At 40.3% G+C, this 13,089-nt stretch overlaps 1 protein-coding gene and 1 pseudogene across 1 annotated transcript in view; one reads left to right on the plus strand and one right to left on the minus strand.

Moving 5' to 3' along the window:
* Positions 1-13,089, plus strand: part of PALM2AKAP2 (PALM2 and AKAP2 fusion) — a 369,435-nt gene that overhangs the window by 275,780 nt on the left and 80,566 nt on the right. The window lies entirely within an intron of this gene.
* LOC128052951 (uncharacterized) lies at positions 3,646-3,737 on the minus strand (annotated as a pseudogene).

Genomic DNA, 13,089 nt, shown 5'->3' on the forward strand with positions numbered 1-13,089 from the left:
AAATTTTGGCTAAAACTCTATAAAATTCACTCAGATGCAGTAGTATTATGGAGTTCTAAGAACCTGTGGATGACTTTTGGGATACCTGTGTTCTGGATATCACTGTGATATTGACTGTTTTGCCTTGGACTCCATATGATTCATTTAATAATATACAAGATCTATAAGATCATTGTAAGTAAGAAAATGCTTGCTTATGATTTTTGCTTGTCAGTATACATAGTGCAGAGAGTGGGTGGTAGGGAAACACTGAGGGCTGAGTTATTGTTAGTTCATATTATTATTTCATTGTATTGTATTCCAGTTTTTTATTATCATAAATTTTCTCTGAACCAATATAACACTACATTCAGGGAAGTGTATTGCTTAATCCAGTTGATAAAAGAACTTTTAACCATGTTTCATTATAAAACCATTGACATGGGTGTGGGGCGGGGTGTGTGGAGAAATAGAAAAGAAAAATGAGAAAATCTTAAGCTTCATCATTTTCCATAGACTTCAACCCAATTTTCTACTCCCTAAAGTGACAGGCTATGCCTTTTTGTTTATTGTCTTTTGGATGATTAAGAAAAAGGAAGCTGACATTTGTGTAAAATTTAACTCAGTCAACAACTTCAGATGCCTGGGTGATACATGTCACTCTGCACACATTTTCAAGATTTATCTTGTTTCATTAAAACTGTAGACATGTCATCTGTTTTACTTGTCTACATAGTTTTTTTTTAATTTAAATTCATTTATTTTAATTGGAGGTCAGTTACTTTACAATATTGTATTGGTTTTGCCATACGTCAACATAAATCCGCCATGGGTATACACATGTTCCTTATTAGTAGGCAACTTAGTAGTCTTATAATCTAGGTAAAAACAAGAAATAGAAGAAGTGGGAAAATTGGAAGAATAAATTCCACCATCTCCAGTGCAGCAGTAGCTGTCAGTAATACTGAAATATGAAAGGATCAAGCTGATTGAGAGCAACATGGGTTGAGAGAGAATTAGGAAATTGTCATCCTTATGTGCATGCATTTAGATGCCCTATTAAGAAACCACATCTAAGGTAGTAACATTCAAACTTTTTTCTAAAAGTTTCATCATTTAGTTACATTTCCCAGGTGGCCACTAGAGAATGGGTTTGGGGGTGCTTGCCGGTGGTCCAAGGCCGGTGAGGACTTCTGAGGGCAGTGGTGGAGGGGGCAACAAAGAAGAGACATCTGTTCTCCCCTGACCTTTCACGCGACCCCTCCTTGGCTCCCTTCCCACCCTTCCTCCTTTTGTCTTTTTCTCCGCTGTGAATTAGGGCAGGATTCTATGGCAGCCTTTCAAGATATGCCCTTAGCTTATGCTCTGGGAATTAACCCAGTGAATTCTTGCTTCTCGTAAATAGTAACCCATGCCCATCAGCCAGGGTGGCACATAAGAGAAACAGGCTGGGATGTCCAGGACCAGGCTGCTAGCACTGAATCAGGGCTCATTGTAGCCCCGCACTTTCTGCCTGTGTGTGAAGGACGGAGGAGAGCTGAGCTTAGACCACGAGGGCAAAAGGAGCCTCTCCATACACCCTGCAGCTGGGATGGTTTGGAGTGATGAACTCACTCTGGACCAGCTCCACATCTTGCCCGGTCACCAAGCAGAACGGGACAGTCCCTGATTGATCAGCGGTCTCCCAAAACTGTCTTCTGCTAATTTTGGACTGTTCTAGAATCATGCCGGTGACAGAATTTGCCTATGGTATCATTTGTGAAAAAGGAAAAAAAAAAACTGAAGGTGGACCTGAGAGACGTGAGCTGTCCTGGGTCCTCCGTGGTCTGAGAATGGCACTAAGGGTTTGAAGGAAGGGAGGGGGATGAGGATGGGGAGGACATTGGTTGACAGAATTAGGAAACAGTCGTCCTTATGTGCAGGAGCCATGCCTTGTTTGGGGAAGCAGTGTTTATATAGCATAAGTGCTCTAGAGGTATACGGACCACCAGGAGGCATAATCCTCCATGTTGATGCCTGCCCAGATAGCCCACCTCAGAGAGCAGCCAGCTCTTAGACCTACACTTTGATTCAATGACTCTTCCTTAAATCTTGCTCTCACCTCGTGGGCTACTTAATTCAGTTCCCCTCTAGAGTTTGGCCCCAACTCCACCTTGGTCGATACCACAAATGACCCTCTTTCCTGGGCTCACCCAGCTGGCTTCCCTCTTTCATTCCTTGCTTAACTTAGCATGTCGACTTCAATGTGAGACTCTAGGAGCATTTCATTAGAAAATGGAAATCAGAGACAATCAGGAATAGTAGAAATACATCCCTGTTTATCCTTAGGTCCAAGAATTCACACAGCAACCAATGCAAACTGTAAAGTATTGCCTTAGGAAAGATTCTACCACTGTGCTTGCCAGGTACAAGAAAGGAAAATTACAATTGATTCTGCATTGCTCTCAGAATATCCTCATTGTAAATTTTCAAGCACAGAGTGAGCCTTTGTGTAAAACTCCAAAACTTCTATCTCTATCTGCAAGTCCATCTTAATGACAGATTCTCTGTTCTGAGCAAGAATGCGTCATCGTCATGGCCGGTCTTATGTTTTCAGATAAACACAAAGCTTTGGAGGGGGAAATGCTTAAGTAAAAAGATTAAGGGTTGATCTCCCATGGGAGTTCCTGAAGCCCCTCTCAACTGAAACATTTGAAACAAGTCTCGTGACCTGGCCTAAGCATTGCCATGGCTGACACATTTAGTGTATTCTACAGAGACCTATTTGTAATCCACAGACTTGGGTCACGGTTAGCCTAGCCTGCTTTATCTCAGTTAAAAGACTTTTGTGGAAAGAACAAACAAGGAAGTTCACATGAGTCTAGAATGTATTTTAGTAAAGAAGATGTGGTACATGTATATAATGGAATACTCAGTTCAGTTGAGTTCAGTCACTCAGTCGTGATCAGTCGCTCAGTCGTGTCTGACTCTTTGCGACCCAGTGGACTGCCAGGCCTCCCTGTCCATCACCAACTCCCAGAGCTTGCTCAAACTCATGTCCAGTCCATTGAGTGAGTGATGTCATCCAACCATCTCATCCTCTGTCGTACCCTTTTCCTCCCACCTTCAATCTTGGCCAGCATCAGGGTCTTTTCCAGTGACTCAGTTCTTCACATCAGGTGGCCAAAGTATTGGAGCTTCAGCATCAGTCCTTCCAATGAATACTCAGGACTGATATCCTTTAGGATGGACTGGTTGGATCTCCTTGCAGTCCAAGGGACTCTCAAGAGTCTTCTCCAACATCACAGTTCAAAAGCATCAGTTCTTCAGCGCTCAGCTTTCTTTATGGTCCGACTTTCACATCCATACATGACAACTGGAAAAACCATTGCTTTGACTACATGGACCTTTGTCAGTAAAGTAATGTCTGTTTTTTAATATGCTGTGTTGGTTGGTCATAGCTTTTCTTCCAAGGAGCAAGCGTCTTTTAATTTCATGGCTGCAGTCACCATCTGCAGTCATTTTGGAGCCCCCCCCAAAAATAAAGTGTGTCACTGTTTCCATTGTTTCCCCATCTATTTGCCATGAAGTGATGGGGCCGGATGCCATGATCTTTCTTAAAAAATTAATTTATTTTTTAATTGAAAGATAATGACTGTACAGAATTTTGTGTTTTCTGTCAAACCTAGAAATGTGGAAAGCTTCACGAACTTGCATGTCATCTTTGTGCAGGGGCCGCACTAATCTTCTCTGTATTCCAATTAGTATATGTGTTGCACGGTCTTCATTTTCTGAATGTTGAGCTTTAAGCCAACTTTTTCACTCTCCTCTTTCACTTTCATCAAGAGACTCTTTAGTTCCTCTTCACTTTCAGCTATAAGAGTGATATCATCTGCATATCTAAGGTTATTGATATTTCTCCCAGCAGTCTTGATTCCAGCTTGTGCTTCATTCAGTCGGACGTTTTGCATGATGTACTCTGCATATAAGTTAAATAAGCAAGGTGACAATATACAGCCTTGGTGTGCTCCTTTCCCAACGTGGAACCAGTCTGTTGTTCCATGTCTGGTTCTAACTGGAGTGGAATATTTCTCAGTTATTAAAAAGAGGGCTTTCCTGGTGGCTCAGATGGTAAAGAATCTATCTGCAATGCAGGAGACCCAGGTTTGATCCCTGGGTTGGGAAGATCTCCTGGAGAAGGGAATGGCTAACCACTCCAATATTTCTGCATGGAGAATTCCTTGGACAGAGGAGCCTGGCAGGCTGTAGTCCATGGGGTCACAAAAAGCTGTAGACGACTGAGCTACTAACACATTACAAAGAATGAGGTAATGCTATTTGCATGCTGCATGGATGGACCTAGAGATCATCATACTAAACGAAATAAGTCAGAGGAGAAAAACAAATACCATATGATATCACTTATATGTGGAATCTAAAGTACAACACAAATTGAGCCTATCTATGAAACAAAAATAGACTCCCCGATGTAGAGAACAGATTTGCGCTTGCCACTGGGGATGGAAATGGAGGAGGGAATGATTGGGACTTGGGATTCAGCTCAGTTCTGTTCAGTCGCTCAGTCGTGTCCAACTCTTTGCAACCCTATGAACTGTAGCATGCCAGGCCTCCCTGTCCATCACCAACTCATGTCCATTGAGTCGGTGATGCCATCCAACCATCTCATCCTCTGTCTGGAATTAGCGGATGCAAACTATTATATATAGGAAGGATAAACAAGGTCCTAATGTATAGCTCAGGGAATTATATTCAGTATTCTGTGATAAACTATAATGGAAAAGAATATGAACAAGAATGTGTCTAACTGAGTCACTTTGCTGTGCAGCAGCATCAGAAATTAACACAGCATTGTAAATCAACTATATTTCAATAAAATAATTTTTTTTTTCAAAAAGAATGTATTTTAGATGCCAGCTCCAAGGATAAAACTAAAGGGCAAATAATATTAAGTTTTCACAGTTTCTCCAGGGACTCGGGTTCACAACCAGACATCATCACTTCTATATAAAAAATTTTCCTCAAAAGTCTTTTCTCTGTGTAGATCCTGAAAACAGTTTGGGGGGCAGGTACTATATTTCTTAAATGTAACTAGCAAATATATTATATAGATGTATTAACTTTTTTCTGAAGGGAAAATTGATTGCTACTTAGCTTAAACTTTTAACTGTCCTATTGTTCCATCAAGATGTTTATATAGCTTCATGTATCTCTCCACAAAATACATATTAATTACAGAGGGAACAGAGTAAATACAAAGTGGAGGAACCTGGCAGACACCACCATAGTCACAAATTAAAATTTAACACCATCAGTAATTAGACAAGCTGACATTGATCACCATCCAATGAAATGAGCAAGAGAAAAACAGCATCCCTTCTGTGCTCTTCCTACAAAAACCAGTGATTTGGATCTAACCATGAGAAAATATCAGATAGTGCCAAACTGAAGAGCATTCAACAAGATAACTGGCTTGTAATATTTTTTTAAGCATCAAGATTATGAAAAACCAAGAAAGTGCCCCGAATTGAAGGAGACTGAAGAAGCATGAGAATTAATGCCACATGGGACCCTAGATTGAACCATTTTGTTGATAACAACATCACTGAGATAACTGTTAAAGTTTAGATGGTGGGATTCTGTCAGTGTTAATTCCATGATTTGGAAGCTGTACTGTGGCTAGGTAGGTTAAAAAAAGACAAAGCCCTTATTTTTAGGAAATGTACACTGATGTATTAGGAATAATGAGCCTTAGGTTTACAATTGGCTCCAGTGGTTTAGAAAAAAAATTACATACACATGCATTCTAGTAATGTCTTAAGGTAACAGACATTATTGCAGGAGACGAGCTAGAAGGGGACAGTGGTTTCTGCTGTCAGTCTCACAAGCTTGAGAAAGTTCTAGCTGAGGCTGGGAGTGCCAGTGTTTGCATGCACCGATCCTGTAGTCTGCCCCCGCTTATCTGAGATTTTAGTGGGAAGTAACTTCAAATATGTTGTGAAATTTACTAGTGTGAAATTGCTGCTGTAAACAGTATTTAATCTGTTTAGGTCTTATCTTCAAATTCCTCTAACATGAAGTATTAAGCCTGTACGTAGAAGTCTTTGAAGACTAAATTAGATGTGTATGTAATTCATATAAGCTTATAATTTACCTATAATACTTGTTCTCCTGATTATCAAAATACTACTATAAAAACTGTAGATACACAAGAAGTATAAAACAATAAGAAGAAAATAAAGTTCAAGAGAATATCACCACTCAGAAACCACAGGCCACTGGTAATATTTAGGCTTATTGATTTCTAATATATATATTTTTAAACTGTACCCATTCTTGAGATGTCTTCCTGAATATATAGTTTTTACTACAAATTCAAAAATATTAAATACCAAAAAAATACTAGTTTTATATCCTAGTGTTTTTATTCATTTTAGCATAAGCAATTTCTCATTAACAAAATTTCAGACATTTAAAAATTTTATTTATTTTTTAATTGAAGGATAATTGCTTTATAGAATTTTGTTGTTTTCTGTCAAAACTCAGAGGTTTGCCAGACATTTTTAAGTTTTTCATTTTAAAATAATTTTCAGCTTAGAAAATAGTTGCAAGACTAATATAAAGAGTTTTCATGTTGCACTCACCAGTTGTGAACATTTCTCATAGTTCAGTTCAGTTCATTTGCTCAGTCGTGTCCAACTCTTTGTGACCCCATGAATCACAGCACGCCAGGCCTCCCTGTCCATCACCAGCTCCCAGAGTTTACTCAAACTCATGTCCATCAAGTTGGTGATGCCATCCAGCCATCTCGTCCTCTGTTGTTACCTTCTCCTCCTTCCCCTAATCCCTCCCAGCATCAGGGTCTTTTCCAATGAGTCAGCTCTTCGCATGAGGTGGCCAAAGTATTGGAGTTTCAGCTTCACCATCCGTCCTTCCAATGAACACCCAGGACTAATCTCCTTTAGAATGGACTGGTTGGATCTCCTTGTAGTCCAAGGGACTCTCAAGAGTCTTCTCCAACACCACAGATCAAAAACATCAATTCTTCGGTGCTCAGCTTTATTCACAGTCCAACTCTCACAACCATACGTGACCACTGGAAAAACCATAGCTTTAACTAGACGGACCTTTGTTGGCAAAATAATGTCTCTGCTTTTGAATATGCTGTCTAGGTTGGTCATAACTTTCCTTCCAAGGAGTAAGCACCTTTTAATTTCATGGCTGCAATCACAATCTGCAGTGATTTTGGAGCCCCCCCCCAAAAAAGTCTGACACTGTTTCCCCATCTATCTGCCATGAAGTGATGGGACCAGATGCCATGATCTTAGTTTTCTGAATGTTGAGCTTTAAGCCAACTTTTTCCTAGTTACTTGGTCTTCATATTCATGTATATGTGAATTTACATATATAATGTATTATTATACATATTTGGGAGTTTGTGGCTTGGATGGTAAAGAATCTGCTGGTCTATAGGGGAGATACAGGTTCGATTCCTGGGTCAGGAAGATCCCTTGGAGAAGGAAATGGCAATCCACTCCAGTATTCTTGCCTAAAGAATTCCATGGACAGATCAGCCTGGTGGCTATAGTCCATGGGGTCGCAAAGAGACACGACTGAGTGACTAGTTTTTTAATACAGATTTAGATATTAGTTTTAATATTCCTTTTTCTGAACCATTTAAAAATAAGTTGCAGACCTCATGCTCTTTTATGCTATTTTATATAATCAAAGTTTGAAAATTCAGGAAATTTGATATTGATACAAACTAATATATAAACTCCATTTTTATATATTCTTAATTTTTCCTCCAAAATGCCCTTAAGAGCAATATTTTTTTTTACCTCAAAACCAGGATCCAATTCAGGGTCATTTAGATGTCGTGTCGCCTTAGCCTCTTTTCATCAAGAAAAGGTTTTCAGCCCTTTTCTTGACATTGACATTTGTGAAGAGTACAGGCAGTGTCCCCTACACATGGTCACAGTACAAAACATTCTGTTGAAATTTATTTAGATAATGGTTTATTTTGGGTGGTTTGGTGGCTTCCAGATGTTTGCCATTATAAATAATATTGCAGTGAACAGCCTTATACGTAAAGCTTTTGTAAGCATTCCTCATTATTTTTGTCTAATGAAATCCTGGAAATGAACATGCTGGGTAAATTACCCTCTAATAAGAAAAAAAATAAAACTGCTTGGTTTCTTTTTTTAATAAATGAAAAGAAAATGCTGGGTAAATTGGCTTGGGTATGAACGTGTTTCCAAATTGCTTTTCAGAAGAGTGAAAAGGGCAATAAAAAATCACATGGGTACCTATGGAATATATTTTATGTTGTTAATGTTTTTTAAGTTTTCTCTTACATTTCTGTTAGATGGGCTGTGTTACATAAGAATGCAAGGTACTAAATTATGCGCACATGTTTAGAAGTATAGAGAAGACAGCGTCACCAAAGCTGCTTCTGAGTGTGTAGGCAAGCTGTTGTTCTGGGTTGCTTGTTCATTTGAAACTGATCATGGCTTCTATTGAGGTAAGATACCTGTATCTTTGTTGGGCCTCCCTTCCACTACCTGTATAGATAAAGCTTGAATGTTTATTGTATGGGCAGTTCTTAACATTTAGCACATGAGTAAGGTGAAGAATCCGCCTGCAATGTGGGAGATCTGGGTCTGATCCCTGGGTTGGGAAGATCTCTTAGAGAAAGGAAGGGCTACCCACTCCAGTATTCTGGCCTGGAGAATTCCATGAACTGGTGCATGGGGTCGCAGCGAGTCAGACACGACTGAGCTTCACTTGCACTTTCAAGGCAGTCCTACAGACAGTATGATGGCACTTGTCTCAGAAATAAGGCTGCTGGGCCTTTGTTCTGTGAAGTGGATAGATTTGGTGGTGAGCCCTCCGTCAGTTTTGAGAAACAGTGTTCTTGGTAATTAACAACATAAACTCTGGAGTCTGATGCTTGGGTTTGAGTCTTACCTTACCACTTACTGTGTGACAATGGGCAATCCCTTAACCTCTCTGAGCCTTGATTCCTTTGTCTGTAAGGGGGATCATAGTGGTACCCATCTAATAGGGTTGTTGTGCGGACTAGATGAAATAACACATAGAAAGCTCCTAGCGGGGCTCATTCTGAGCCCGAATTCAGTGTTCACTTTTATGCTTATTGTGACCTTACGTTCACCTTGCGGCTGTGCTATGCAGTGGCAAAATCACTTTCACATCTTGTGAAGTAGGTAAGGCAGGTATTAATTCTTCCCTTAGATAGATGGGAAATCCCAGGCTTAGAAACTGAGCTGTGAGCTGCCAAAGCTGTGTGTGTGAGGCTGGGAGGACATCTCTGTTCTCTCACTCACAGTTCAGGGCCCTTGTTCCTGAGATCTGCTTCCTGTTTCATAACTCTACCCGGAAGTCCAAACGTGTTTGGGCAAATGTTGAATCAACCCCAGGATATGTCTTGATATAGCCCAGGCACCAGCAAACGTTTCTGTAAAGAGCAGGCAGTAAATATTTTAGGTTTTGCTGGCCATGTGGTCCATGTTGCAATTACAGACCTCTGCTCTGCCTTTAGAACTTGAAAACTGCCGCAGACAATATGTAAATAAAAGGGCATGGCTTTGTTCCAATAAAATGGCGTTTACAAGAACCCGTGGCAGCCAGATTTAGTTCCTGCATGGGCAGTTTTTTCTTAACCCCTGATTTAGACAGTCAGTATACTTCTGGAGATGGTGGTAGGGGAAGGGGATTTCATTATGATGGCCACATAAGAATCTTTTTTGAATCCTTGGATATCTTGAGAAAGGCACCAGTGGCTTAGGCCTGGCACTTAGTAGGTACATGAGTGCATGTGTGCAAACGTGCTAAGTTGCTTCAGTTTTGTCTGACTCTTTGAGACCCCGTGGACTACAGCCCACCAGGCTCCTCTGTCCATGGGATTCTCCAAGGAAGAATACTGGAGTGGGTTGGCATGCCCTCCTCCAGGGGCCAGGGATGGCACCTGAGAGATCTTTACCACTAGGGCCACCACTGCTTGGCAAATACAATGAGAATTTCTTCTATCAGTTCATATTTTCCTATGGAGAGTTTTTTTAAAGTTGTATATGCCTATATTTTTAAAAAGATCATGGTATATTTAGCATCTGTGAATTTTTAATTTTGTTTTTGCAGCATGTCATTCTGAAATGACATAAAAAGCAGATTGGGAAAAGAATTCTTATCTGCAAATTTATGCAAAAATTTTTTTTTAGATATTCATAGTATTAGGTATCAGTTGGCTGTTTGATTTTCATTCTCTTGCAGTGACGGTGATTTTTAATAAAAACTTTCCTTGGGGATTTAGACTGCTTTTGTTTTAATTAGAAGACTATCTCATTTGCACTCTTACACTATTGTTGACTCAAATAATTTAAAAAGTAAGGGCTGAAGACACATTTGTTCTTTCAAAAGTAAACAACTACTCTGTGACAGAGATAAGAACCAGCTTGTGGATACACATGGGGTTTGCTCCAAGAATATTTCTTGTGGTGTGGAAAATGGTAGTGGCGGCCTCTTGACCCTCAGGCCAGTGCATTTATTTGTATTTGATCCATGAAAGCAACCCCTTATGACAACTTGTTTTAGGAAATTTGCGTACTTAATTTGAAATATTTCCCTGGGCAGTCCAACCATGGCTGAATAAAGAGGTTTGGTTTTAAAATCAGTGCTTTGTTGCCTTCAATGATTATTCTGTATCAGCCTGCCAAGATTTATTATTTCCCGTTTGTAGAATTTGATGGAAGTCTCACAGAATCTCCTGGCTGCGTTCAGCATTTCATCTGAAAGGCAGCGAATAATACCTTCCTGTTGTACAGCAGGGAGTGAAAACATGTAGCTTTTTAAAATTTTATTTTTGGTCATGCGACTTGTGGGATCCTAGTTCCCCGACTGGGTCTTAAACCTGTGCCCCCTGCAGTGGAAGCTTAAGGTCCTAACCACTAGACCGCCAGGAAATTCCTCTGTGTAGCTTATTTTAATCTTCACACTGAGATGTTAGGTTAATTATCAGTTTCTTTTGGTTTTCCCGCGAGGAATCGTATGGAAAAGACTTGGATAGAATCATTGTGGTCCAGCTGTTGGACGGACAGCTCGTCCGGCTCCGTTTTAGGGGGACGCACAGCACTGATCTGTGCGTGTCTCTGTTCTTGTTGGCCTACGGGGAGAGATAGATGGCGACTTGGATTGGGCGGTTGAGGTTCCCTATCTCAGAAGTCCCTTTCGTCTCCCTCTCTTCGTCATTCAGTTTCATGAACCTAACATTCTGACAGCTACCATATGCAAGGCACTGTGCTAGGCAGCCCTGGGGATAGAAGCACGTAATTGATCACTAGTGTTAATCTGCTGCGTCCCAGAAGGGAGCCCAATGGTAGTCACTGGCATACTGGCAGGCAAGGTCTTCAGTGGCTTCTGTTTTTGGAAAAGAAAAAGACAAGTTGGGGGGGTGGGGAGGTCATGTAATCCATCAGTTTTCATTTTTACACTTTATACCATTAGGAAAAGATTCTGTAGAAGTTGCCAAGAAGATTGACAGTTTTAGATAATCAAAATCATAGAGATGTGATGTCAGCTAGAAAAAGAGATGGGAGCACAGTGTAGCCTGTCTGCTTAGCACACATAGTGGTTATGATTGCACGTGGGAAGCGTATATTTAGAGCACTGTCTTCCCCAGTCATTTTTCTGATCCCTCTGTCTGCAAAAGCTGTGCTCACTGGTAACTTAGAACAAATCGCATAGGCTGAATATTGAAAGTATTTTGAGCTCAGGAAACCAGTAAACAGAAAGTTTAACAGTCTGTGGTTGTGTTATTTTGTGTCTTTCCAGAGATGAAATGGAAGGTACATTGAAAAAAGAAGTGAATGCAACCTGCTGTATAGCACAAGGAATTATACTCAATATTTTATAACTTATAAGGGAAAAGAATCTGAAAGCTTTTATATTTATTTGTGTATCTGAATCACTGCTGTACACCTGAAACTAACAGGACTTTGCAGTAGAAGTGCAGAGACCTAATCACTGAACTGCCAGGAAGTTCTTCATATATAACACTGTAACTCAATTATACTTCAGTTTTTAAAAGGGACTAAAATTTTAAAAATAACTGAAAAATAAAGTGAATGCAGTAAGTAGAAAGAAATACTGCTTCAACCCGGTAACATGCAGAAAGTGCTTTGGGAGTTTTGCAGAAAGACTGTGTACCTTTTAATAAACAAGAAAAGGTGATTCTTGCAACACTCTATTTAGTTACTTTTCCAAAGCCTTCTAGAAGATATCTGTTTTGGAAAATCAACCATACTATCTTAGGTTGAAGGTCTTCCTCTTGATGGAAAGTAATGAAGCCAGTGATGCTTTTCTCAGGGGAAACATTGATTACTTGCATGAGAGCATTTCATCGAGAATTACTGTCATTTGAATTTGGAGGTTCACATTGTTAAAAAGAGAAATTTCGGAAAGGCAAGGGTGGACTAGAACTGCGGCTTGTATGTTGCCTGTAATCATATATTCCTTTTCTTAGGAACCTGTTTTTCTTAGTGGATTATGTTCTTAAAATAGAGCATACCACATTTACTACCTGGCTTGGCGGGGCACAGCATTTGTTTACAGTTTGGGCTTATGGTCTGTGGACATGAACCTTTTCACAGACAATCCCAGGACTGAAAGGGCTCTTAAAGGTCAGCTAGTCCAGTCCCAGCATCCCCTTCCCAAGTGGTCTCTCTTCCAACAACCAGAGCCTGATTTTCCAGTGGTCATCCAGGCTTTATTTGGACAGTGCCCTGGTGACAGAAAATCCTCCCGTGTATGAACTGGAACCTCACATTGGCTTCTCTTCTTGTGCTTCATCAGTGTGGGGCGTTTCACCGAGTCTGTGCAGTTTGGATATTAGAGATCTGAAGGAACGTTTTCACGTTCACACTACCTCCAACCCACCCAGCCTTCTCCATCATGGCCCCCTTCTTCCGTCTGTATTTCATTTGGTAGCTAAAGCCCTTTGCCACCAACCTTAACCTTCTTAACATATGGAATCAAGAAAGGAACCTGTGTCCTACTCTCGAATATCACTTCTCTGGCTCTTGGTTTTACGCTTTTGTT

Source organism: Budorcas taxicolor, chromosome 8 (genome assembly GCF_023091745.1).
Source record: "Budorcas taxicolor isolate Tak-1 chromosome 8, Takin1.1, whole genome shotgun sequence".
NCBI classification, from domain to species: Eukaryota; Metazoa; Chordata; class Mammalia; order Artiodactyla; family Bovidae; genus Budorcas; species Budorcas taxicolor.